Consider the following 26,768-nt stretch of genomic DNA (forward strand, 5'->3'; position numbering starts at 1 on the left):
GGCAGTGATGGTGACTGTGGAAAGGGACGCAGGCAGTGATGGTGACTGTGGAAAGTGATGCAGGCCGTGATGGTGACTGTGGAAAGTGACGCAGGCCGTGATGGTGACTGTGGAAAGTGAGGCAGGCGGTGATGGTCACTGTGGAAAGGGACTTAGGCGGTGATGGTGACTGTGGAAAGTGAAGCAGGCAGTGATGGTGACTGTGGAAAGGGACGCAGGCGGTGATGGTGACTGTGGAAAGGGACGCAGGCAGTGATGGTGACTGTGGAAAGGGACGCAGGCGGTGATGGTGACTGTGGAAAGTGACGCAGGATGTGATGGTCACTGTGGAAAGGGACGCAGGCGGTGATGGTGACTGTGGAAAGTGACACAGGCGGTGATGGTCACTGTGGAAAGGGACGCAGGCGGTGATGGTGACTGTGGAAAGTGGCGCAGGCAGTGATGGTGACTGTGGAAAGGGACGCAGGCAGTGATGGTGACTGTGGAAAGGCACGCAGGCAGTGATGGTGACTGTGGAAAGTGATGCAGGCAGTGATGGTGACTGTGGAAAGTGACGCAGGCCGTGATGGTGACTGTGGAAAGTGACGCAGGATGTGATGGTCACTGTGGAAAGGGACGCAGGCGGTGATGGTGACTGTGGAAAGTGACACAGGCGGTGATGGTCACTGTGGAAAGGGACGCAGGCGGTGATGGTGACTGTGGAAAGGGACGCAGGCGGTGATGGTGGCTGTGGAAAGGCACGTAGGCAGTGATGGTGACTGTGGAAAGTGACGCAGGCGGTGATGGTGACTGTGGAAAGTGATGCAGGCGGTGATGGTGACTGTGGAAAGGGACGCAGGCAGTGATAGTGACTGTGGAAAGGGACGCAGGCGGTGATGGTCACTGTGGAAAGGGACGCAGGCGGTGATGGTGACTGTGGAAAGGGACGCAGGCGGTGATAGTGACTGTGGAAAGGGACGCAGGCAGTGATGGTGACTGTGGAAAGGCACGCAGGCAGTGATGGTGACTGTGGAAAGTGGCGCAGGCAGTGATGGTGACTGTGGACAGGGACGCAGGCAGTGATGGTGACTGTGGAAAGGCACGCAGGCAGTGATGGTGACTGTGGAAAGGGACGCAGGCAGTGATGGTGACTGTGGAAAGGGACGCAGGAAGTGATGGTGACTGTGGAAAGGGACGCAGGCAGTGATGGTGACTGTGGAAAGTGGAGCAGGCGGTGATGGTGACTGTGGAAAGTGACGCAGGCAGTGATGGTGACTGTGGAAAGGGATGCAGGCAGTGATGGTGACTGTGGAAAGTGGAGCAGGCGGTGATGGTGACTGTGAAAAGTGACGCAGGCAGTGATGGTGACTGTGAAAAGTGACGCAGGCAGTGATGGTGACTGTGGAAAGGGATGCAGGCAGTGATGGTGATTGTGGAAAGTGACGCAGGCGGTGATGGTCACTGTGGAAAGGGACGCAGGCGGTGATGGTGAATGTGAAAAGGGACGCAGGCGGTGATGGTGACTGTGGAAAGGGACGCAGGTAGTGATGGTGACTGTGGAAAGGGACGCAGGCAGTGATGGTGACTGTGGAAAGTGGAGCAGGCGGTGATGGTGACTGTGGAAAGTGACGCAGGCGGTGATGGTCACTGTGGAAAGGGACGCAGGCGGTGATGGTGACTGTGGAAAGTGACGCAGGCGGTGATGGTCACTGTGGAAAGGGACGCAGGCGGTGATGGTGACTGTGGAAAGGGACGCAGGCGGTGATGATGACTTTGGAAAGGGACGCAGGCAGTGATGGTGACTGTGGAAAGGCACGCAGGCAGTGATGGTGACTGTGGAAAGTGGCGCAGGCAGTGATGGTGACTGTGGAAAGGGACGCAGGCAGTGATGGTGACTGTGGAAAGTGATGCAGGCCGTGATGGTGACTGTGGAAAGTGACGCAGGCCGTGATGGTGACTGTGGAAAGTGACGCAGGCGGTGATGGTCACTGTGGAAAGGGACGCAGGCGGTGATGGTGACTGTGGAAAGTGACACAGGCGGTGATGGTGACTGTGGAAAGGGACGCAGGCGGTGATGGTGGCTGTGGAAAGGCACGTAGGCAGTGATGGTGACTGTGGAAAGTGACGCAGGCGGTGATGGTGACTGTGGAAAGTGACGCAGGCGGTGATGGTGACTGTGGAAAGGGACGCAGGCAGTGATGGTGACTGTGGAAAGGCACGCAGGCAGTGATGGTGACTGTGGAAAGTTGCGCAGGCAGTGATGGTGACTGTGGAAAGGGACGCAGGCAGTGATGGTGACTGTGGAAAGGCACGCAGGCAGTGATGGTGACTGTGGAAAGGGACGCAGGCAGTGATGGTGACTGTGGAAAGGGACGCAGGCCGTGATGGTGACTGTGGAAAGTGACGCAGGCCGTGATGGTGACTGTGGAAAGGGACGCAGGCAGTGATGGTGACTGTGGAAAGGGATGCAGGCGGTGATGGTGACTGTGGAAAGGGACGCAGGCGGTGATGGTGAATGTGGAAAGGGACGCAGGCAGTGATGGTGACTGTGGAAAGGGACGCAGGCGGTGATGGTGACTGTGGAAAGGGACGCAGGTAGTAATGGTGACTGTTGAAAGTGATGCAGGACGTGATGGTGACTGTGGAAAGTGACGCAGGCCATGATGGTGACTGTGGAAAGTGACGCAGGCGGTGATGGTCACTGTGGAAAGGGACGCAGGCAGTAATGGTGACTGTGGAAAGTGACGCAGGCAGTGATGGTGACTGTGAAAAGGGACGCAGGCGGTGATGGTGACTGTGGAAAGTGACGCAGGCGGTGATGGTGACTGTAGAAAGGGACGCAGGCGGTGATGGTGACTGTGGAAAGGGACGCAGGCGGTGATGGTGACTGTAGAAAGGGACGCAGGCGGTGATGGTGAATGTGGAAAGGGACGCAGGCAGTGATGGTGACTGTGAAAAGTGACGCAGGCCGTGATGGTGACTGTGGAAAGTGACGCAGGCGGTGATGGTGACTGTGGAAAGGTACGCAGGCGGTGATGGTGACTGTGGAAAGTGACGCAGGCAGTGATGGTGACTGTGGAAAGGGACGCAGGCGGTAATGGTGACTGTGGAAAGTGACGCAGGCAGTGATGGTGACTGTGGAAAGTGACGCAGGCAGTGATGGTGTCTGTGGAAAGGGACGCAGGCGGTGATGGTGACTGTGGAAAGGGACGCAGGCAGTGATGGTGAATATGGAAAGGGACGCAGGCAGTGATGGTGACTGTGGAAAGGGACGCAGGCGGTGATGGTGACTGTGGAAAGGGACGCAGGCAGTAATGGTGACTGTGGAAAGTGATGCAGGACGTGATGGTGACTGTGGAAAGTGACGCAGGCGGTGATGGTGACTGTGGAAAGGGACGCAGGCAGTGATGGTGACTGTGGAAAGGCACGCAGGCAGTGATGGTGACTGTGGAAAGTTGCGCAGGCAGTGATGGTGACTGTGGAAAGGGACGCAGGCAGTGATGGTGACTGTGGAAAGGCACGCAGGCAGTGATGGTGACTGTGGAAAGGGACGCAGGCAGTGATGGTGACTGTGGAAAGGGACGCAGGCCGTGATGGTGACTGTGGAAAGTGACGCAGGCCGTGATGGTGACTGTGGAAAGGGACGCAGGCAGTGATGGTGACTGTGGAAAGGGATGCAGGCGGTGATGGTGACTGTGGAAAGGGACGCAGGCGGTGATGGTGAATGTGGAAAGGGACGCAGGCAGTGATGGTGACTGTGGAAAGGGACGCAGGCGGTGATGGTGACTGTGGAAAGGGACGCAGGTAGTAATGGTGACTGTTGAAAGTGATGCAGGACGTGATGGTGACTGTGGAAAGTGACGCAGGCCATGATGGTGACTGTGGAAAGTGACGCAGGCGGTGATGGTCACTGTGGAAAGGGACGCAGGCAGTAATGGTGACTGTGGAAAGTGACGCAGGCAGTGATGGTGACTGTGAAAAGGGACGCAGGCGGTGATGGTGACTGTGGAAAGTGACGCAGGCGGTGATGGTGACTGTAGAAAGGGACGCAGGCGGTGATGGTGACTGTGGAAAGGGACGCAGGCGGTGATGGTGACTGTAGAAAGGGACGCAGGCGGTGATGGTGAATGTGGAAAGGGACGCAGGCAGTGATGGTGACTGTGAAAAGTGACGCAGGCCGTGATGGTGACTGTGGAAAGTGACGCAGGCGGTGATGGTGACTGTGGAAAGGTACGCAGGCGGTGATGGTGACTGTGGAAAGTGACGCAGGCAGTGATGGTGACTGTGGAAAGGGACGCAGGCGGTAATGGTGACTGTGGAAAGTGACGCAGGCAGTGATGGTGACTGTGGAAAGTGACGCAGGCAGTGATGGTGTCTGTGGAAAGGGACGCAGGCGGTGATGGTGACTGTGGAAAGGGACGCAGGCAGTGATGGTGAATATGGAAAGGGACGCAGGCAGTGATGGTGACTGTGGAAAGGGACGCAGGCGGTGATGGTGACTGTGGAAAGGGACGCAGGCAGTAATGGTGACTGTGGAAAGTGATGCAGGACGTGATGGTGACTGTGGAAAGTGACGCAGGCCATGATGGTGACTGTGGAAAGTGACGCAGGCAGTGATGGTGACTGTGGAAAGGGACGCAGGCGGTAATGGTGACTGTGGAAAGTGACGCAGGCAGTGATGGTGACTGTGGAAAGTGACGCAGGCAGTGATGGTGACTGTGGAAAGGGACGCAGGCGGTGATGGTGACTGTGGAAAGGGACGCAGGCAGTGATGGTGAATGTGGAAAGGGACGCAGGCAGTGATGGTGACTGTGGAAAGGGACGCAGGCGGTGATGGTGACTGTGGAAAGGGACGCAGGCAGTAATGGTGACTGTGGAAAGTGGCGCAGGCAGTGATGGTGACTGTGGAAAGGGACGCAGGCAGTGATGGTGACTGTGGAAAGGCACGCAGGCAGTGATGGTGACTGTGGAAAGTGACGCAGGCGGTGATGGTGACTGTGGAAAGTGACGCAGGCGGTGATGGTCACTGTGGAAAGGGACGCAGGCGGTGATGGTCACTGTGGAAAGGGACGCAGGCGGTGATGGTCACTGTGGAAAGGGACGCAGGCGGTGGTGGTGACTGTGGAAAGGGACGCAGGCGGTGATGGTGACTGTGGAAAGGGACGCAGGCAGTGATGGTGACTGTGGAAAGGCACGCAGGCAGTGATGGTGACTGTGGAAAGTGGCGCAGGCAGTGATGGTGACTGTGGAAAGGGACGCAGGCAGTGATGGTGACTGTGGAAAGGCACGCAGGCAGTGATGGTGACTGTGGAAAGGGACGCAGGCAGTGATGGTGACTGTGGAAAGTGATGCAGGCCGTGATGGTGACTGTGGAAAGTGAGGCAGGCCATGATGGTGACTGTGGAAAGTGAGGCAGGCGGTGATGGTCACTGTGGAAAGGGACTTAGGCGGTGATGGTGACTGTGGAAAGTGACGAAGGCAGTGATGGTGACTGTGGAAAGGGACGCAGGCGGTGATGGTGACTGTGGAAAGGGACGCAGGCAGTGATGGTGACTGTGGAAAGGGACGCAGGCGGTGATGGTGACTGTGGAAAGGGACGCAGGCAGTGATGGTGACTGTGGAAAGTGGCGCAGGCAGTGATGGTGACTGTGGAAAGGGACGCAGGCAGTGATGGTGACTGTGGAAAGGCACGCAGGCAGTGATGGTGACTGTGGAAAGGGATGCAGGCAGTGATGGTGACTGTGGAAAGTGATGCAGGCCGTGATGGTGACTGTGGAAAGTGACGCAGGCCGTGATGGTGACTGTGGAAAGTGACGCAGGCGGTGATGGTCACTGTGGAAAGGGACGCAGGCGGTGATGGTGACTGTGGAAAGTGACACAGGCGGTGATGGTCACTGTGGAAAGGGACGCAGGCGGTGATGGTGACTGTGGAAAGTGACGCAGGCGGTGATGGTCACTGTGGAAAGGGACGCAGGCGGTGATGGTCACTGTGGAAAGGGACGCAGGCGGTGATGGTCACTGTGGAAAGGGACGCAGGCGGTGATGGTGACTGTGGAAAGGGACGCAGGCGGTGATGGTGACTGTGGAAAGGGACGCAGGCAGTGATGGTGACTGTGGAAAGGCACGCAGGCAGTGATGGTGACTGTGGAAAGTGGCGCAGGCAGTGATGGTGACTGTGGAAAGGGACGCAGGCAGTGATGGTGACTGTGGAAAGGCACGCAGGCAGTGATGGTGACTGTGGAAAGGGACGCAGGCAGTGATGGTGACTGTGGAAAGTGATGCAGGCCGTGATGGTGACTGTGGAAAGTGAGGCAGGCCGTGATGGTGACTGTGGAAAGTGAGGCAGGCGGTGATGGTCACTGTGGAAAGGGACTTAGGCGGTGATGGTGACTGTGGAAAGTGACGCAGGCAGTGATGGTGACTGTGGAAAGGGACGCAGGCGGTGATGGTGACTGTGGAAAGGGACGCAGGCAGTGATGGTGACTGTGGAAAGGGACGCAGGCGGTGATGGTGACTGTGGAAAGGGACGCAGGCAGTGATGGTGACTGTGGAAATTGGCGCAGGCAGTGATGGTGACTGTGGAAAGGGACGCAGGCAGTGATGGTGACTGTGGAAAGGCACGCAGGCAGTGATGGTGACTGTGGAAAGGGATGCAGGCAGTGATGGTGACTGTGGAAAGTGATGCAGGCCGTGATGGTGACTGTGGAAAGTGACGCAGGCCGTGATGGTGACTGTGGAAAGTGACGCAGGCGGTGATGGTCACTGTGGAAAGGGACGCAGGCGGTGATGGTGACTGTGGAAAGTGACACAGGCGGTGATGGTCACTGTGGAAAGGGACGCAGGCGGTGATGGTGACTGTGGAAAGGGACGCAGGCGGTGATGGTGGCTGTGGAAAGGCACGCAGGCAGTGATGGTGACTGTGGAAAGTGACGCAGGCGGTGATGGTGACTGTGGAAAGTGACGCAGGCGGTGATGGTCACTGTGGAAAGGGACGCAGGCGGTGATGGTGACTGTGGAAAGGGATGCAGGCGGTGATGGTGGCTGTGGAAAGGCACGCAGGCGGTGATGGTGACTGTGGAAAGTGACGCAGGCGGTGATGGTGACTGTGGAAAGTGACGCAGGCGGTGATGTTGACTGTGGAAAGGGACGCAGGCAGTGATGGTGACTGTGGAAAGGGACGCAGGCGGTGATGGTGACTGTGGAAAGGGACGCAGGCAGTAATGGTGACTGTGGAAAGTGACGCAGGCCGTGATGGTGACTGTGGAAAGTGACGCAGGCCGTGATGGTGACTGTGGAAAGTGGCGCAGGCAGTGATGGTGACTGTGGAAAGTGATGCAGGCGGTGATGGTGACTGTGGAAAGTGACGCAGGCGGTGATGGTGACTGTGGAAAGTGACGCAGGCGGTGATGGTGACAAGTGACGCAGGCGGTGATGGTGACTATGGAAAGTGACGCAGGCAGTGATGGGGACTGTGGAAAGTGACGCAGGAAGTGATGGTGACTGTGGAAAGGGACGCAGGCAGTGATGGTGACTGTGGAAAGTGGAGCAGGCGGTGATGGTGACTGTGGAAAGTGACGCAGGCAGTGGTGGTGACTGTGGAAAGTGACGCAGGCAGTGATGGTGACTGTGGAAAGGGACGCAGGCAGTGATGGTGACTGTGGAAAGTGGAGCAGGCGGTGATGGTGACTGTGAAAAGTGACGCAGGCAGTGATGGTGACTGTGGAAAGGGATGCAGGCAGTGATGGTGACTGTGGAAAGTGACGCAGGCGGTGATGGTCACTGTGGAAAGGGACGCAGGCGGTGATGGTGAATGTGGAAAGGGACGCAGGCAGTGATGGTGACTGTGGAAAGGGACGCAGGCAGTGATGGTGACTGTGGAAAGGGACGCAGGCAGTGATGGTGACTGTGGAAAGGGACGCAGGCAGTGATGGTGACTGTGGAAAGTGGAGCAGGCGGTGATGGTGACTGTGGAAAGTGACGCAGGCGGTGATGGTCACTGTGGAAAGGGACGCAGGCGGTGATGGTGACTGTGGAAAGTGACGCAGGCGGTGATGGTGACTGTGGAAAGGGACGCAGGCGGTGATGGTGACTGTGGAAAGGGATGCAGGCAGTGATGGTGACTGTGGAAAGGCACGCAGGCAGTGATGGTGACTGTGGAAAGTTGCGCAGGCAGTGATGGTGACTGTGGAAAGGGACGCAGGCAGTGATGGTGACTGTGGAAAGGCACGCAGGCAGTGATGGTGACTGTGGAAAGGGACGCAGGCAGTGATGGTGACTGTGGAAAGTGATGCAGGCCGTGATGGTGACTGTGGAAAGGGATGCAGGCAGTGATGGTGACTGTGGAAAGGCACGCAGGCAGTGATGGTGACTGTGGAAAGTTGCGCAGGCAGTGATGGTGACTGTGGAAAGGGACGCAGGCAGTGATGGTGACTGTGGAAAGGCACGCAGGCAGTGATGGTGACTGTGGAAAGGGACGCAGGCAGTGATGGTGACTGTGGAAAGTGATGCAGGCCGTGATGGTGACTGTGGAAAGTGACGCAGGCCGTGATGGTGACTGTGGAAAGTGAGGCAGGCGGTGATGGTCACTGTGGAAAGGGACTTAGGCGGTGATGGTGACTGTGGAAAGTGACGCAGGCAGTGATGGTGACTGTGGAAAGGGACGCAGGCGGTGATGGTGACTGTGGAAAGGGACGCAGGCAGTGATGGTGACTGTGGAAAGGGACGCAGGCGGTGATGGTGACTGTGGAAAGGGACGCAGGCAGTGATGGTGACTGTGGAAAGTGGCGCAGGCAGTGATGGTGACTGTGGAAAGGGACGCAGGCAGTGATGGTGACTGTGGAAAGGCACGCAGGCAGTGATGGTGACTGTGGAAAGTGATGCAGGCAGTGATGGTGACTGTGGAAAGTGACGCAGGCCGTGATGGTGACTGTGGAAAGTGACGCAGGATGTGATGGTCACTGTGGAAAGGGACGCAGGCGGTGATGGTGACTGTGGAAAGTGACACAGGCGGTGATGGTCACTGTGGAAAGGGACGCAGGCGGTGATGGTGACTGTGGAAAGGGACGCAGGCGGTGATGGTGGCTGTGGAAAGGCACGTAGGCAGTGATGGTGACTGTGGAAAGTGACGCAGGCGGTGATGGTGACTGTGGAAAGTGATGCAGGCGGTGATGGTGACTGTGGAAAGGGACGCAGGCAGTGATAGTGACTGTGGAAAGGGACGCAGGCGGTGATGGTCACTGTGGAAAGGGACGCAGGCGGTGATGGTGACTGTGGAAAGGGACGCAGGCGGTGATAGTGACTGTGGAAAGGGACGCAGGCAGTGATGGTGACTGTGGAAAGGCACGCAGGCAGTGATGGTGACTGTGGAAAGTGGCGCAGGCAGTGATGGTGACTGTGGACAGGGACGCAGGCAGTGATGGTGACTGTGGAAAGGCACGCAGGCAGTGATGGTGACTGTGGAAAGGGACGCAGGCAGTGATGGTGACTGTGGAAAGGGACGCAGGAAGTGATGGTGACTGTGGAAAGGGACGCAGGCAGTGATGGTGACTGTGGAAAGTGGAGCAGGCGGTGATGGTGACTGTGGAAAGTGACGCAGGCAGTGATGGTGACTGTGGAAAGGGACGCAGGCAGTGATGGTGACTGTGGAAAGTGGAGCAGGCGGTGATGGTGACTGTGAAAAGTGACGCAGGCAGTGATGGTGACTGTGGAAAGGGATGCAGGCAGTGATGGTGACTGTGGAAAGTGACGCAGGCGGTGATGGTCACTGTGGAAAGGGACGCAGGCGGTGATGGTGAATGTGGAAAGGGACGCAGGCGGTGATGGTGACTGTGGAAAGGGACGCAGGCAGTGATGGTGACTGTGGAAAGGGACGCAGGCAGTGATGGTGACTGTGGAAAGTGGAGCAGGCGGTGATGGTGACTGTGGAAAGTGACGCAGGCGGTGATGGTCACTGTGGAAAGGGACGCAGGCGGTGATGGTGACTGTGGAAAGTGACGCAGGCGGTGATGGTCACTGTGGAAAGGGACGCAGGCGGTGATGGTGACTGTGGAAAGGGACGCAGGCGGTGATGATGACTTTGGAAAGGGACGCAGGCAGTGATGGTGACTGTGGAAAGGCACGCAGGCAGTGATGGTGACTGTGGAAAGTGGCGCAGGCAGTGATGGTGACTGTGGAAAGGGACGCAGGCAGTGATGGTGACTGTGGAAAGTGATGCAGGCCGTGATGGTGACTGTGGAAAGTGACGCAGGCCGTGATGGTGACTGTGGAAAGTGACGCAGGCGGTGATGGTCACTGTGGAAAGGGACGCAGGCGGTGATGGTGACTGTGGAAAGTGACACAGGCGGTGATGGTGACTGTGGAAAGGGACGCAGGCGGTGATGGTGGCTGTGGAAAGGCACGTAGGCAGTGATGGTGACTGTGGAAAGTGACGCAGGCGGTGATGGTGACTGTGGAAAGTGACGCAGGCGGTGATGGTGACTGTGGAAAGGGACGCAGGCAGTGATGGTGACTGTGGAAAGGCACGCAGGCAGTGATGGTGACTGTGGAAAGTTGCGCAGGCAGTGATGGTGACTGTGGAAAGGGACGCAGGCAGTGATGGTGACTGTGGAAAGGCACGCAGGCAGTGATGGTGACTGTGGAAAGGGACGCAGGCAGTGATGGTGACTGTGGAAAGGGACGCAGGCCGTGATGGTGACTGTGGAAAGTGACGCAGGCCGTGATGGTGACTGTGGAAAGGGACGCAGGCAGTGATGGTGACTGTGGAAAGGGATGCAGGCGGTGATGGTGACTGTGGAAAGGGACGCAGGCGGTGATGGTGAATGTGGAAAGGGACGCAGGCAGTGATGGTGACTGTGGAAAGGGACGCAGGCGGTGATGGTGACTGTGGAAAGGGACGCAGGTAGTAATGGTGACTGTTGAAAGTGATGCAGGACGTGATGGTGACTGTGGAAAGTGACGAAGGCCATGATGGTGACTGTGGAAAGTGACGCAGGCGGTGATGGTCACTGTGGAAAGGGACGCAGGCAGTAATGGTGACTGTGGAAAGTGACGCAGGCAGTGATGGTGACTGTGAAAAGGGACGCAGGCGGTGATGGTGACTGTGGAAAGTGACGCAGGCGGTGATGGTGACTGTAGAAAGGGACGCAGGCGGTGATGGTTACTGTGGAAAGGGACGCAGGCGGTGATGGTGACTGTGGAAAGGGACGCAGGCGGTGATGGTGAATGTGGAAAGGGACGCAGGCAGTGATGGTGACTGTGAAAAGTGACGCAGGCCGTGATGGTGACTGTGGAAAGTGACGCAGGCGGTGATGGTGACTGTGGAAAGGGACGCAGGCGGTGATGGTGACTGTGGAAAGTGACGCAGGCAGTGATGGTGACTGTGGAAAGGGACGCAGGCGGTAATGGTGACTGTGGAAAGTGACGCAGGCAGTGATGGTGACTGTGGAAAGTGACGCAGGCAGTGATGGTGTCTGTGGAAAGGGACGCAGGCGGTGATGGTGACTGTGGAAAGGGACGCAGGCAGTGATGGTGAATATGGAAAGGGACGCAGGCAGTGATGGTGACTGTGGAAAGGGACGCAGGCGGTGATGGTGACTGTGGAAAGGGACGCAGGCAGTAATGGTGACTGTGGAAAGTGATGCAGGACGTGATGGTGACTGTGGAAAGTGACGCAGGCCATGATGGTGACTGTGGAAAGTGACGCAGGCAGTGATGGTGACTGTGGAAAGGGACGCAGGCGGTAATGGTGACTGTGGAAAGTGACGCAGGCAGTGATGGTGACTGTGGAAAGTGACGCAGGCAGTGATGGTGACTGTGGAAAGGGACGCAGGCGGTGATGGTGACTGTGGAAAGGGACGCAGGCAGTGATGGTGAATGTGGAAAGGGACGCAGGCAGTGATGGTGACTGTGGAAAGGGACGCAGGCGGTGATGGTGACTGTGGAAAGGGACGCAGGCAGTAATGGTGACTGTGGAAAGTGGCGCAGGCAGTGATGGTGACTGTGGAAAGGGACGCAGGCAGTGATGGTGACTGTGGAAAGGGACGCAGGCGGTGATGGTGACTGTGGAAAGGGACGCAGGCAGTAATGGTGACTGTGGAAAGTGGCGCAGGCAGTGATGGTGACTGTGGAAAGGGACGCAGGCAGTGATGGTGACTGTGGAAAGGCACGCAGGCAGTGATGGTGACTGTGGAAAGTGACGCAGGCGGTGATGGTGACTGTGGAAAGTGACGCAGGCGGTGATGGTCACTGTGGAAAGGGACGCAGGCGGTGATGGTCACTGTGGAAAGGGACGCAGGCGGTGATGGTCACTGTGGAAAGGGACGCAGGCGGTGGTGGTGACTGTGGAAAGGGACGCAGGCGGTGATGGTGACTGTGGAAAGGGACGCAGGCAGTGATGGTGACTGTGGAAAGGCACGCAGGCAGTGATGGTGACTGTGGAAAGTGGCGCAGGCAGTGATGGTGACTGTGGAAAGGGACGCAGGCAGTGATGGTGACTGTGGAAAGGCACGCAGGCAGTGATGGTGACTGTGGAAAGGGACGCAGGCAGTGATGGTGACTGTGGAAAGTGATGCAGGCCGTGATGGTGACTGTGGAAAGTGAGGCAGGCCATGATGGTGACTGTGGAAAGTGAGGCAGGCGGTGATGGTCACTGTGGAAAGGGACTTAGGCGGTGATGGTGACTGTGGAAAGTGACGAAGGCAGTGATGGTGACTGTGGAAAGGGACGCAGGCGGTGATGGTGACTGTGGAAAGGGACGCAGGCAGTGATGGTGACTGTGGAAAGGGACGCAGGCGGTGATGGTGACTGTGGAAAGGGACGCAGGCAGTGATGGTGACTGTGGAAAGTGGCGCAGGCAGTGATGGTGACTGTGGAAAGGGACGCAGGCAGTGATGGTGACTGTGGAAAGGCACGCAGGCAGTGATGGTGACTGTGGAAAGGGATGCAGGCAGTGATGGTGACTGTGGAAAGTGATGCAGGCCGTGATGGTGACTGTGGAAAGTGACGCAGGCCGTGATGGTGACTGTGGAAAGTGACGCAGGCGGTGATGGTCACTGTGGAAAGGGACGCAGGCGGTGATGGTGACTGTGGAAAGTGACACAGGCGGTGATGGTCACTGTGGAAAGGGACGCAGGCGGTGATGGTGACTGTGGAAAGTGACGCAGGCGGTGATGGTCACTGTGGAAAGGGACGCAGGCGGTGATGGTCACTGTGGAAAGGGACGCAGGCGGTGATGGTCACTGTGGAAAGGGACGCAGGCGGTGATGGTGACTGTGGAAAGGGACGCAGGCGGTGATGGTGACTGTGGAAAGGGACGCAGGCAGTGATGGTGACTGTGGAAAGGCACGCAGGCAGTGATGGTGACTGTGGAAAGTGGCGCAGGCAGTGATGGTGACTGTGGAAAGGGACGCAGGCAGTGATGGTGACTGTGGAAAGGCACGCAGGCAGTGATGGTGACTGTGGAAAGGGACGCAGGCAGTGATGGTGACTGTGGAAAGTGATGCAGGCCGTGATGGTGACTGTGGAAAGTGAGGCAGGCCGTGATGGTGACTGTGGAAAGTGAGGCAGGCGGTGATGGTCACTGTGGAAAGGGACTTAGGCGGTGATGGTGACTGTGGAAAGTGACGCAGGCAGTGATGGTGACTGTGGAAAGGGACGCAGGCGGTGATGGTGACTGTGGAAAGGGACGCAGGCAGTGATGGTGACTGTGGAAAGGGACGCAGGCGGTGATGGTGACTGTGGAAAGGGACGCAGGCAGTGATGGTGACTGTGGAAAGTGGCGCAGGCAGTGATGGTGACTGTGGAAAGGGACGCAGGCAGTGATGGTGACTGTGGAAAGGCACGCAGGCAGTGATGGTGACTGTGGAAAGGGATGCAGGCAGTGATGGTGACTGTGGAAAGTGATGCAGGCCGTGATGGTGACTGTGGAAAGTGACGCAGGCCGTGATGGTGACTGTGGAAAGTGACGCAGGCGGTGATGGTCACTGTGGAAAGGGACGCAGGCGGTGATGGTGACTGTGGAAAGTGACACAGGCGGTGATGGTCACTGTGGAAAGGGACGCAGGCGGTGATGGTGACTGTGGAAAGGGACGCAGGCGGTGATGGTGGCTGTGGAAAGGCACGCAGGCAGTGATGGTGACTGTGGAAAGTGACGCAGGCGGTGATGGTGACTGTGGAAAGTGACGCAGGCGGTGATGGTGACTGTGGAAAGGGACGCAGGCAGTGATGGTGACTGTGGAAAGGGACGCAGGCGGTGATGGTGACTGTGGAAAGGGACGCAGGCAGTAATGGTGACTGGAAAGTGACGCAGGCCGTGATGGTGACTGTGGAAAGTGACGCAGGCGGTGATGGTGACTGTGGAAAGTGACGCAGGCAGTGATGGTGACTGTGGAAAGGGACGCAGGCGGTGATGGTGACTGTGGAAAGGGACGCAGGCGGTGATGGTGAATGTGGAAAGGGACGCAGGCAGTGATGGTAACTGTGGAAAGGGACGCAGGCGGTGATGGTGACTGTGGAAAGGGACGCAGGCAGTAATGGTGACTGTGGAAAGTGATGCAGGACGTGATGGTGACTGTGGAAAGTGACGCAGGCCATGATGGTGACTGTGGAAAGTGACGCAGGCGGTGATGGTCACTGTGGAAAGGGACGCAGGCAGTAATGGTGACTGTGGAAAGTGACGCAGGCAGTGATGGTGACTGTGAAAAGGGACGCAGGCGGTGATGGTGACTGTGGAAAGTGACGCAGGCGGTGATGGTGACTGTGGAAAGGGACGCAGGCGGTGATGGTGACTGTGGAAAGGGACGCAGGCGGTGATGGTGACTGTGGAAAGGGACACAGGCGGTGATGGTGAATGTGGAAAGGGACGCAGGCAGTAATGGTGACTGTGGAAAGTGACGCAGGCCGTGATGGTGACTGTGGAAAGTGACGCAGGCGGTGATGGTCACTGTGGAAAGGGACGCAGGCGGTGATGGTGACTGTGGAAAGTGACGCAGGCGGTAATGGTGACTGTGGAAAGGGACGCAGGCGGTAATGGTGACTGTGGAAAGTGACGCAGGCAGTGATGGTGACTGTGGAAAGTGACGCAGGCAGTGATGGTGACTGTGGAAAGGGACGCAGGCGGTGATGGTGACTGTGGAAAGGGACGCAGGCAGTGATGGTGAATGTGGAAAGGGACGCAGGCAGTGATGGTGACTGTGGAAAGGGACGCAGGCGGTGATGGTGACTGTGGAAAGGGACGCAGGCAGTAATGGTGACTGTGGAAAGTGATGCAGGACGTGATGGTGACTGTGGAAAGTGACGCAGGCCATGATGGTGACTGTGGAAAGTGACGGAGGCGGTGATGGTCACTGTGGAAAGGGACGCAGGCGGTGATGGTGACTGTGGAAAGGGACGCAGGCGGTGATGGTGAATGTGGAAAGGGACGCAGGCAGTGATGGTGACTGTGGAAAGTGACGCAGGCCGTGATGGTGACTGTGGAAAGTGACGCAGGCCGTGATGGTTACTGTGGAAAGTGACGCAGGCGGTGATGGTCACTGTGGAAAGGGACGCAGGCAGTGATGGTGACTGTGGAAAGGGACGCAGGCAGTGATGGTGACTGTGGAAAGGGACGCAGGCGGTGATGGTGACTGTGGAAAGGGACGCAGGCAGTGATGGTGAATGTGGAAAGGGACGCAGGCAGTGATGGTGACTGTGGAAAGGGACGCAGGCGGTGATGGTGACTGTGGAAAGGGACGCAGGCCGTGATGGTGACTGTGGAAAGTGACGCAGGCGGTGATGGTCACTGTGGAAAGGGACTTAGGCGGTGATGGTGACTGTGGAAAGTGACACAGGCGGTGATGGTCACTGTGGAAAGGGACGCAGGCGGTGATGGTGACTGTGGAAAGGGACGCAGGCGGTGATGGTGGCTGTGGAAAGGCACGCAGGCAGTGATGGTGACTGTGGAAAGTGACGCAGGCGGTGATGGTGACTGTGGAAAGTGACGCAGGCGGTGATGGTGACTGTGGAAAGGGACGCAGGCAGTGATGGTGACTGTGGAAAGGGACGCAGGCGGTGATGGTGACTGTGGAAAGTGACGCAGGCGGTGATGGTGACTGTGGAAAGTGACGCAGGCAGTAAGGGTGACTGTGGAAAGTGACACAGGCGGTGATGGTGACTGTGGAAAGGGACGCAGGCGGTGATGGTGACTGTGCAAAGGGACGCAGGCGGTGATGGTGACTGTGGAAAGTGACGCAGGCGGTGATGGTGACCGCCCCAGCTGCAGAGGTGGACCAGCCTCTATAAGCTCGAGCCTGAAGCCTGGCTCGGCTCGAGGTCCTGTTGGAATCTTGAGCCCATAACAAGCCGAGCTTTCATGTGGCTTCTGCCTGACACCCTCCCTCTAACCAGGATGTGGAGTTGCGGCCAGAGCATCGGACTTTGTAACTCAGGAACCAGTTCCTGTCTCGGCGTCGACTTAACATCATGTAATTCTGAGCACGCACACTTAATCTACCCGTCCCTACAAACAACGAATAGTGACCTTGTGTAATGTAACTCCTGCTCACGTAAAGCACTCCAATACTTGCGGGACAAGTTTGCACTTTATAACACCTGCAGAAAAATGCACAAAGAGGTAAAAACAAAGTGTTAACATAAAAAAAGGAAAGACAAATAGATACCTATTTAGTGGCTGATGTGTATAAAGTGAAACCAGAAAACCTGGATAAATTGTGGCCTCCCTGTTTAAACTGTGTGTGCCCGATTTACAGAACTAATTTAAGACAGAATCCTAAACTTACTACTTTTGGTATTCACAGAAGTTAGGATTTTGTTTTAAGTTTGTCTTAAGACAGACTTAAGACGCACTTAAGACAAAATCCTAACTTAAGTCTGTTTTAAGACAAAATCCTAACTTCTGTGAATACCAAAAGTAGTATGTTTAGGATTCTGTCTTAAGTTAGTTCTGTGAATCGGGCCCTGTGATCTTAGGCAAATATTTTATTTCACCCAAACTCCTTTTTCTTCATTATCGCAAATAAAAGCACTATTGAATGTGTGAGTTCAGAAGACCAGCTGCACACAAACCTATTTCGTTTGATTTAATAGACTATAATGTTGCTCTATCTATAAGGATCGGAGACACGTGCAGGGTTCATATGACTGCCGTCTTGCTTCTTAGGTCACTAACGGCACTGTTGCCAGGGTAGTGGCGGGTCAGGAATGGTTCTGAGTTCATGTTTAAAAAACGATCCCTTTTAAGAAGCTCTTCTCGGTGCAGTGCTATAATGTGATGTATTAATGTCAAAGCTTCCACACATTAACCCCTCCCATGCTCATGACGAGCTCAGCTCGTCATGAGCCATGGTTCTCGGGTGCTCATGACAAGCTGAGCTCGTCATGACCTTTAGAACGCTCGCACGCTGGGCAGATTCCCCTGCTGTGCGAGCGTTCTAAAGAAACGGGTGTGCTCATGACGAGCTCAGCTCGTCATGAGCACACGACCACCGTGGCTCATGACGAGCTGAGCTCGTCATGAGCACCGGGGCGCTGTACGAACCCCCTCCCTCCAGCACAGCGGGGGTATGTGCCCCGCAGCCAAGGGGTTAACCCCTTCCATGCTTATGCCCCACGTTTCTTCAGCGGTGCATGGGCCTGTCCTTTCTTCAGCAGTGCACGGGCCGGTCATTTCTTCAGCAGTGCACGGGCCGGTCATTTCTTCAGCAGTGCACGGGCCGGTCATTTCTTCAGCAGTGCACGGCCAGTCATATCTTCAGCGGTGCACGGGCCGGTCATTTCTTCAGCAGTGCACGGCCGGTCATTTCTTCAGCAGTGCACGGCCAGTCATTTCTTCAGCAGTGCACGACCGTTCATTTCTTAAGCAGTGCACGGCCAGTCATTTCTTCAGCGGTGCACGGGCAGGTCATTTCTTCAGCGGTGCACGGGTCCATGTTTCTTCAGCGGTGCACGGGCCAGTCATCTCTTCAGCGGTGCACGGGTCAGTCATTTCTTCAGCGGTGCACGGCCAGTCATTATTTCAGTGGTGCACGGGTCCACGTTTCTTCAGCGGTGCATGGCCGGTCATTTCTTCAGCGGTGCACGAGCCAGTCATTTCCTCAGCGGTGCACGGGTCGGTCATTTCTTCGGCAGTGCACGGCCGGTCATTATTTCAGTGATGCACGGGTCCACGTTTCTTCAGCGGTGCACGAGCCGGTCATTTCTTCAGCAGTGCACGGGCCGGTCATTTCCTCAGTGGTGTATGACCCCCACGTTTCTTCAGCAGTGCATGGGCCAGTCATTTCTTCAGCGGTGAACGGGCCGGTCATTTCTTCAGCAGTGCATGGGTCGGTCATTTGTTCAGTGCTGTATGGCCCCCACGTTTCTTCAGCAGTGCACAGGCCAATCATTTCTTCAGCAGTGCACGGGCCGGCATTTCTTCCGTGGTGTATGGCACCCACATTTCTTCACTGGTGCACGGGCCCGTCATTTCTTCAGCAGTGCACGGCCGGTCATTTCTTCAGCAGTGCACGGCTGGTCATTTCTTCAGTGGTGCACGCCAGTCATTTCTTCAGCAGTGCACGGCCGCTCATTTCTTCAGTGGTGCACGGCCGGTCATTTCTTCAGTGGTGCACGGCCGGTCATTTCTTCAGCAGTGCACGGCCAGTCATTTCTTCAGCGGTGCACGGCCGGTCATTTCTTCAGTGGTGTACGGCCGGTCATTTCTTCAGTGGTGCACGGCCGGTCATTTCTTCAGTGGTGCATGGGTCCACGTCTCTTCAGCAGTGCACGGCCGGTCATTTCTTCAGCGGTGAACGGGACAGTCATTTTTCAGTGGTGCATGGCCCCCACGTTTCCTCAGCGGTGCATTGTCCCCAGTTTATGTCAACGCTACAAGGCAGGGGAATAAAGCAGGCCTCACCAGCCTGTGTGGCGCATGGGGGGACTCAACCCTTAAAGGGGGTTCCATATCAGCCCAAGGCCTATGAATATCTGTGCGATATGGGAGATTCAATGGCCCCTCATTAAATTATGAGTTAACGCCACTGGTCCAGTTGGTAGTGCATTGGCCGGCTTTAATCTCTTGCTGTGTTCTGAGAAGTATCCAAGTCCACTATGGAATGGGTGCCCTTTCTTCTCGATGAACATTTGGAAGGCTTTTGGGGCCGTCCTTTCACGTTATATTGCAGTTCGTGGACTATTGACGGGTGCATGCATACAAGGGTAGCGGGCAGTTCCGGGTTCAAAGACTGTTCAGTGCCATTGGTCCAGGTCGGAGAAAGCCAATTCCTTCAACTGCAGTGATGCTATCATTGATGTTATAGAACATATAGAAAACCTTCTCTCTCTACAGTGCACTGAAATGAAGTACACTATGTAGAGAGTCCGAGAAATCCATAAAGGGTAAACAGAGGTATAAGAAGATAATACTAATGCTCATTTTGTGGTAGCATGGGCGAACAGTTAGGTTTATCAGAGGGTAGAGCCAAACATTAGTTATACCCGCAGAGACAAGAAATGAGACACACACTCAAGAATAAACCTGAAACCAATTTATGAAAATAATATAGATTTATATGTATTTTTAGAGACCAAGAACAGAGTTCAAAGGTAAGTACTTTCAGAGTTACGATTTTGCAAAGTTCGGGAACTATATCACTTATGTGTGCTATTACTCACCATTGAAAACAAGGGGGAAAAAGCAGGGAATTACATAGAAATTCAAGCAACGCTTTCACGAAGTTCACCTTCTCATTTTAGGTCAATGTCGGGACCAGGTCCAATGTTTCAGCAGAACATGTTCGGGGGGCGTCCCGGATCGACCGGGAGCAGAGTACTGAGGGTCCTGGAAGCTGGTGCGCAAAGACGAAGGGGGCCACTTGAAAACACTGCACAGGTAAGTCTGGTGGGCCTCCTTGGAAGGCGGAGGTTCCAAGGGCCTGGGGACAGTGGGAGCACAGCGGGTTAGGTGATGCCAGGGCCAGTTGGGCCATTTGCAGAACGAACAGGTCAGCTGGGTGTCATGCGTCTTGCTGTCCTCGCAGTCAGGAGCAAGCAACTTGGAGAGGCGATCTCGGAACAGCCGGACCACTCAAGTGAGTCTCTGGATCCTCGATGACCCTTAACGGGTGCTTGCTTCTGGTACTTTGGGAGTCCTGTGTGGACTCGTCTTCTTAGTTTTTCCAGTTGGGGGTCCTGTAACCTATGCATTGGTAGGCCGCAGCTCCGGCATTTCCTGGTGCATCCAAACTTAGTGGAGAGCAGATCTGACCCTCCCGAGCTGTTGTACCCCTTCTTGCTTCAATTCTGCATTTAGGTCGTTGGGGTGCAGTAAATCGACAAACCAGACTTCACGGGATAAGCCCACCTGTGCATTGTATTTTCAAGTAGCCCCCTTTGTCTTTGCACACCAGCTTCCAAGACTATCAGCACTCCGCTCTGGGGCGATCCGGGATGCTCCTGAACCTCTCCTGCTGGAGCCTTGGACCTGGTCTCAACATCGACCTAAAACAAGTAGGTGAACTTTCTGAAAGCATTGCCTAATTTTATATATATTTTTCCTCTTTTTCCCCATTGATTATTTCTATGATGCGTAATTGTGCACAAAAGTGATATATTTTCTGATCTTTGAAAAATCATAACTCCAAAAGTATTTTACTCCGAATGGTATTCTCGGTCTTAAAAAATACAGAACAATCGACTTTATTTTTGTTAATTGGTCTATGATTTATTTTGAGTTTTGGTCTCATTTATTGCCTTTGTGCGAGGCAATAAAGGTTTAGCAAATACCCTCTGATAAGCCTAACTGTTCTCACACTACCACAAAAAGATTATTAGAATCATCTGCTTTTATCTCTGCATACCTATTGGAGATTAACTGGACTCTCTGCACAGTGTATTTCATTTAGTACACTCTATAGAAAGCCAGCTTCCTACAAGGTGCCTGGGTTGGATTTCAAAGGTGGCATCGCCTTTGAAGCTTCCCGCCCAGGAAGGCCATGCTGTCCTGGAGGAGGTGTGAAGGACCTCCGCCCAGAGCAGGCTTTGTCTCTGTCCTCTGAGAGCGCGGGCTCTCACCCTGTGAGGTCAGAAACATATCTGGTGGTGGCAGGCTGACAAAAACAAGTTAGGGACCACACCAGCGCTTGCTATGTTTTCAGGTCACCCTTGAAAGGGTCTCCTGTGTGAATTTATTAATAAATCCAGCACTGGAATTGGTGAGGATTTATTAAGAAAAGATGTTTGGAACCAAACATCTTATGGTACATTGAAGCCATCATGGAGCTGGGAAACTCGTGTTGACAAGTATCCAGCCATGTACCAGAACTTGGGCTTCTATTGGAATTCTACAGGGCATATTATCAAGCCCATTATCGCCGCTTTAGTGGCAGTTTTCTGCCGCTAAACCGGCAATAATTTTAACGCCGTTCTTGATAATATGCCCCTAAGGGGCATATCAGCAAGGGCCTGCGATAATTATCGCTAAACACTCTTAGCGCAAGGATAATCATCGCAGGCTAATGCTGGATTCTATTGCGGAGATAGCGTGCTATCAGCAACGCTTATCTCCCAAGCGATAGAAATCCATGGGTTAGTAACAAAACAGTGCGATTATCACTGTAAATCCAACGATAATCGCACTGTGACAGGTGATACCCTGCTGATGGGGCAGGGTGGGTTAGCCATGTAATCCACCTCCCATTGGATTACATGGCTAAGTCAGATCGGCGGCAGGCGTAAAGAAACCCGCGTTAAGCACGGTTAGCGCTTCTTTTCCAATCGCTAAGCAGGTTAGCGATTCCCTTGATAATTGGAGAAATGTCGGTTAGCGACATTTCTCCAGTTATTTTGGGACGGAACGCCCAGTTTGCATCTCATTAGAGATGCAAAGGTGGGCGTTACGGGAAAGGGCGCTAAGGCAAGGATTCACGCGATAGCGTGACCTTGCTGATAAGGCGATAAAATTATCGCCGCCTTTCGGCTGAAAACGGATACAAAAGCAGCAATAATTTTATAGCGTCACCTTGGTGATATGCCCCCTAATTCTTTAACTTCAAGGGAGTACAGCAGGGAGAAGCCTTACCCAGAGGAGGTGGGAGCTAGAAACTCACATCTCAGAGCACTATAATAGTGAGCACAAAAGTATCAAAGTCCAACCATTGATTTACCTTTTTAAAACTACAAAACTTTGCTCACAGCTAAATACTAGACATAAATGTAGAAAATGCTAGGAATTAACATCTAACGCTAAAATAGAGTAAGTGGTTATCATGGTCGTCATTTAAGGGTCGCCCTTACATCTAGCTTGCCCTTCGCTAGCCTTGGCCACAGAGGTGGCAAATTCAGTGCCAGGAACACAGGGGCAGCTGGGGCTCCACCCTCTTTACTTCTGTCAATTTTGTATAACACTAATAGTGAATGAATACAATGTATTGTTCATTAATAGTGTAATGAAAATGGAGCACAAGAAACTGAAATATGCCCTTCCATGGCAGCTGAGGTAAATAAAAAATACTTTAAAATATATGTTGTCTGCGCGAGTGTGTTTATGTGTGAGAGTGTATATATGTGAAATTGTGAGTATGTGTAAGTGTGTGTGTGAGTGAAAGTGGAGGTCAAAGGGCGGGTGATGTCATTTCCGCTACCCCTGGCACGTGGGTGAATTGCCATCCTGGGGGGTCATTAGTAGTTGAAACAAGGTAGTCAGTTAATGTTTCTACTATTCCTGCATCTGGCTTGGTGAGAGCGGGGGCACGTGAGAGGGCCAATCCCTGAGTCGATATTCACTAATAATGCAAAGGTTAGAGTGACGTCACAAACACACACACACATATCTAATTACCTCCCTCCTCGCTTGCTTGGTTTTGCAGATACATGTATGGTGTTTGAGGCGTCAGACCTTCTCATGCAGACGAACACAGTGCGAGGAGCAGGGACATGAAATGGAGCACTACCACTAGGTGGCAGCAGTAACATGTCAAACTACTGTGATCCTGGCATAGAGCACACCAGACGGGCTTCTTTGCATGGTTCTTTTAATAGACGTGTCTGCTGTAATTTGTATTTTTATTTATTTTGCATGTTTTATATAGAGCAGACTTCGGCCGAAGACATTAGAGACCTCTACAAGAGAGCAGGAGGAATATTGTGGTTCACAAACATTATAAAACAATCTATTCAGACCAGGGAACAAGCAAAAACAGTTCATACCAATAGGGGCGCTGCAGGATAAGAAACACAGAGTCAAACCTCATAGTAAATCAGCCACAAGCAACCAAGAGACCAGTGAGAGCAAACATATTGTATCAGGAAAGACTGGTCAAGTCAACACAGGAAAAGCGTCGATCCCCACTTAACTAAGGAGTTTTTCGAAGAGGAGGGCTGTGAGTTCCCTTTTGTATGTGGACAGACCGGAGGATGTGCAAAGGGCTGGCGGGAGGCAGCCCCAAAGCTTTGTTGCTCTACCCGAGAATGCCTGTCTCATGCAGCCGTCCTGCCTGAGATTCAGAGGTTCGAGCAGGAGGGACTCAGGGGCAGATTTACAAGCCCCTTGCGTCTCTTTTACGCAGCCGTTGCATCACTTTTGTGACACAGCGGCGGCGCAAAGCCAGCGCCATGCTGCAGGGTATTTACAATGTGACGCATCTGGGAGACGTCATGTTGTAAAGCTCTGCGCCACATGTAGGCATTTTCGGCTCAGGAGGGGGCGTACCTGCACAGGAACGCCTCCAAAAAGTGGCTGAGTGAAATCTACAAGATTTCACTCAGTCACTTTTGAGCCCATGCTGCGTCAAAACCCTGCGCCTGCTTGAAGCAGGCGTAAGGATTGATGCAGCACGTTAGGGATAGGGCACCCCCGAGCCTTGCTGGAGCTGCGTCGCGCTTGCGATGCAACTCCAACAATGCGCCACCTTTCCGCCAGGGCATGCGTCACGCATCTGCCCATCCGAGCGCCACGGTGTGCCGCATTGTAAATGCGGCACATCAGTGGAGGCGCACGGGTGGGCAGATGCATCGCAACTCCTCTGGCGCATCCCTGCTGATTAGCAGAGATGCGCCAGAAGTAGTAAATCTGCCCCTCAGTATTTCTTCATCCTCGCTGAGCTCCAGAAAGATTCAATTTTTCATCCAGGTACAAGAGAGCCAAGTTGTGGAGAACTTTGGATGTAACGCATGGAGTCTTAAATTGGGTCTTGCATCGATGGGGAGTCGTTGCAGGGTGCGAAGGGTGGTAGAAATGTTGTGGTTGGTCCTGTGGCCAGTCACAAAGTGGACATTTCGCAATGGATCATATTTGTCTCTGCCATGGCCGGGTTGCAGTTCTGTGGAGAGAAGGATTCCAGACACTCTTGTAGTGGAGCTTAGATTGTTTTGGAGAGATTAGTAGAAATTCAGCTTTAGTTGTGTTGAGTTTTAGGTGATGGTTGGTCATCCATCTCTGAACCTTGTCATGAGTGGAGGAGAGAAGACAGATGTCTTCCGGGTATGAAATCTTCAGGTAGATGAAATGCCATTTGTTTAGCGCATGCATACTCCCGGCACTGAACGCAGGAACGCCTTCCCGCTGGATAAAAGTTATTGTCCTAATATGTTTGGTGGAACAACCAGGGGCCTCATTTATGAAAAGTGACGCATCGCTACGCGAAAAACAGCAAGCCGTCACTTTTCACCGCGCCCTCCTTGCGACACCAATGATGCGTCTTATTTACAGTATGATGCATGATGGCGCAAGGAGTTACAGATACGGACGTATTTCTGACGTATCTGTATGGCGCAAAAGTGACGCATTGCTGGAGTGTGTCACAAAAATGACGCAACTCCAGCAATGTGTCCTTTCACATGAGGCAAGAAATTGACACATTTGCGTCCTAGAAGTGGTGCAGTGAAATCTTATAGATTTCACTGCGTCACTTCTAGGACCCTTCCTTGAGTCAGGACCCCCCCCCCTGCATACATTATACCTAGAGTAGGTAAAATGTAGTACAGGGGTTTACAAAGTGACGCATCTACCTAGATGCATCACTTTCTAAATATGGTGCAACAAGGCACATTTTTTACGCTGCTGGTGCGTCACAAAAAGTGACGCAGCGGCGGCGCAAAAGTGACGCACGGCCTCATAAATGAGGCCACGGGTTTTTAACTTTTTCCTGAAAACGGGTAGCTCTGAGATAGTACGGAGTTCCCCAGGGAGTTTATTCCGTGCCTTAGAACCAAGAAACATGAACGATCTTTCACCAGTTCTGGCCCGGTGAATTTTGGGGATCCTGGCTAAGTAGCTATGTGCAGACTGTAAAACTCTGGGGGGGGGGGCATATGCATATATCTTCGTTCTCAGATACACAGCTCCCTTCTCATGGAGAGCTTTATGAGCCAGGACCACTGTCTTAGAAAGAATCCTCTTTTAATGGGTAGCCAGTGAAGTGCCCTCAAGTGTACGGTCATGTGTGTTCTTGGAGCAAAATTGAGAATTATTCTGGCTACCCCCTTCTGGACTCCCTGAAGCGACTGAGAAGATAGCCTGGGAGTCCCAGATAGAGTGCACTCCCATAGCCAAGCCTTGAAGCGATCAGGGCTCGGACCACGAGTGTCCTAGTTTCTACTGGCAGAAAAGGAAAGCATTTTTTCAGACAGTGAAGGATCCCAAAACTGATCCCACCAATCTCTGATTTTGGGGTTGGAAAGACAGGGCGCTGTCAATTTTAATTCTCAGTTTTTTTTACAGTGTTTTGTAGTCTACCGGGGGGAAGAATGTCTTGCAGACACCAATTTCTCCACACCTCAGGAGATCTGGGTATCATCCGCATTCTTTTTTTTTTTTTTTGTGAAGTTTTTTATTTTATGCAAGGAAAAAGACAATACATACGATCAAAAATTTGTCAATGATACAAAGTAATTACATAAGTTCATCAAAAGAGTGAGAATTGACTAGAGATCAGTGGCAAACAAGCTGATACAGGAGAGAAAATAACAATAAAAAAAAGAAAAAAAAAGAAAAAGCATACATCTCAATTCAAATAATATATTTATCCTAAATCCATTCAGAGATGGGTGCTAGATCTTTAACCCCATATCTCTCCTTTTTACCCTTTTGGTTTTATAAATGGACGTTTCCAACATATACATTGATATTAATCTTCCATGCCAACCGAAAAAGGTGGGGGGCTCAGCATTAATCCACTCTCTTGTGATACAGGCTCGTACCACCGCCATGCACATAAAGAGAAAACTTGTCAAAGCATTCGATCTTGCTTGGCCCACCACATCTGAGCTACATCCGATCAATACCATCTCGGCTGTTAAGCTTATTGGCCGTCCCAAAATTATACCTAGAAAATCTTCAATGTGCAGCAAAAATTCTGAGAGTTTAAAGCATTGAAAGAACATATGAACCACATCTGCAGCAAATTGGCCACACCTGTTGCATTTAGTCCCTGTTGTCATACTCCATTTTGCGACCTTCCTAGGGGTATAATATAGATCATGTATAGACAAGTGTTGTGACTTCATCATCCCTATTATGAGGACTCGATTAGCCAAAATAATAGAATCAACAATGTTAATTTCAGGTATCCCTAACTTATTGGCCCATTTTAATTGACAGTTTCCAAACTCATCCGGGAATTCCTGAATCAGACAAGAATAGAATAAACCAATAGGCGTCTTTTTTGCCATATATTCGATAAGAGGGATTTTGTTCATATGATGCTCTATTGATGGGCGTACATTCTGTAAAAAGCTGCAAAGTTGTAAATATTTTAAAAAATCGTTTTTTGATAGAGCAAAACTATATTGTAGATCATTAAATGAGAGTAAATTACCTT

Source organism: Lissotriton helveticus, chromosome 7, assembly GCF_964261635.1.
Source record: "Lissotriton helveticus chromosome 7, aLisHel1.1, whole genome shotgun sequence".
Classification (NCBI taxonomy): domain Eukaryota; kingdom Metazoa; phylum Chordata; class Amphibia; order Caudata; family Salamandridae; genus Lissotriton; species Lissotriton helveticus.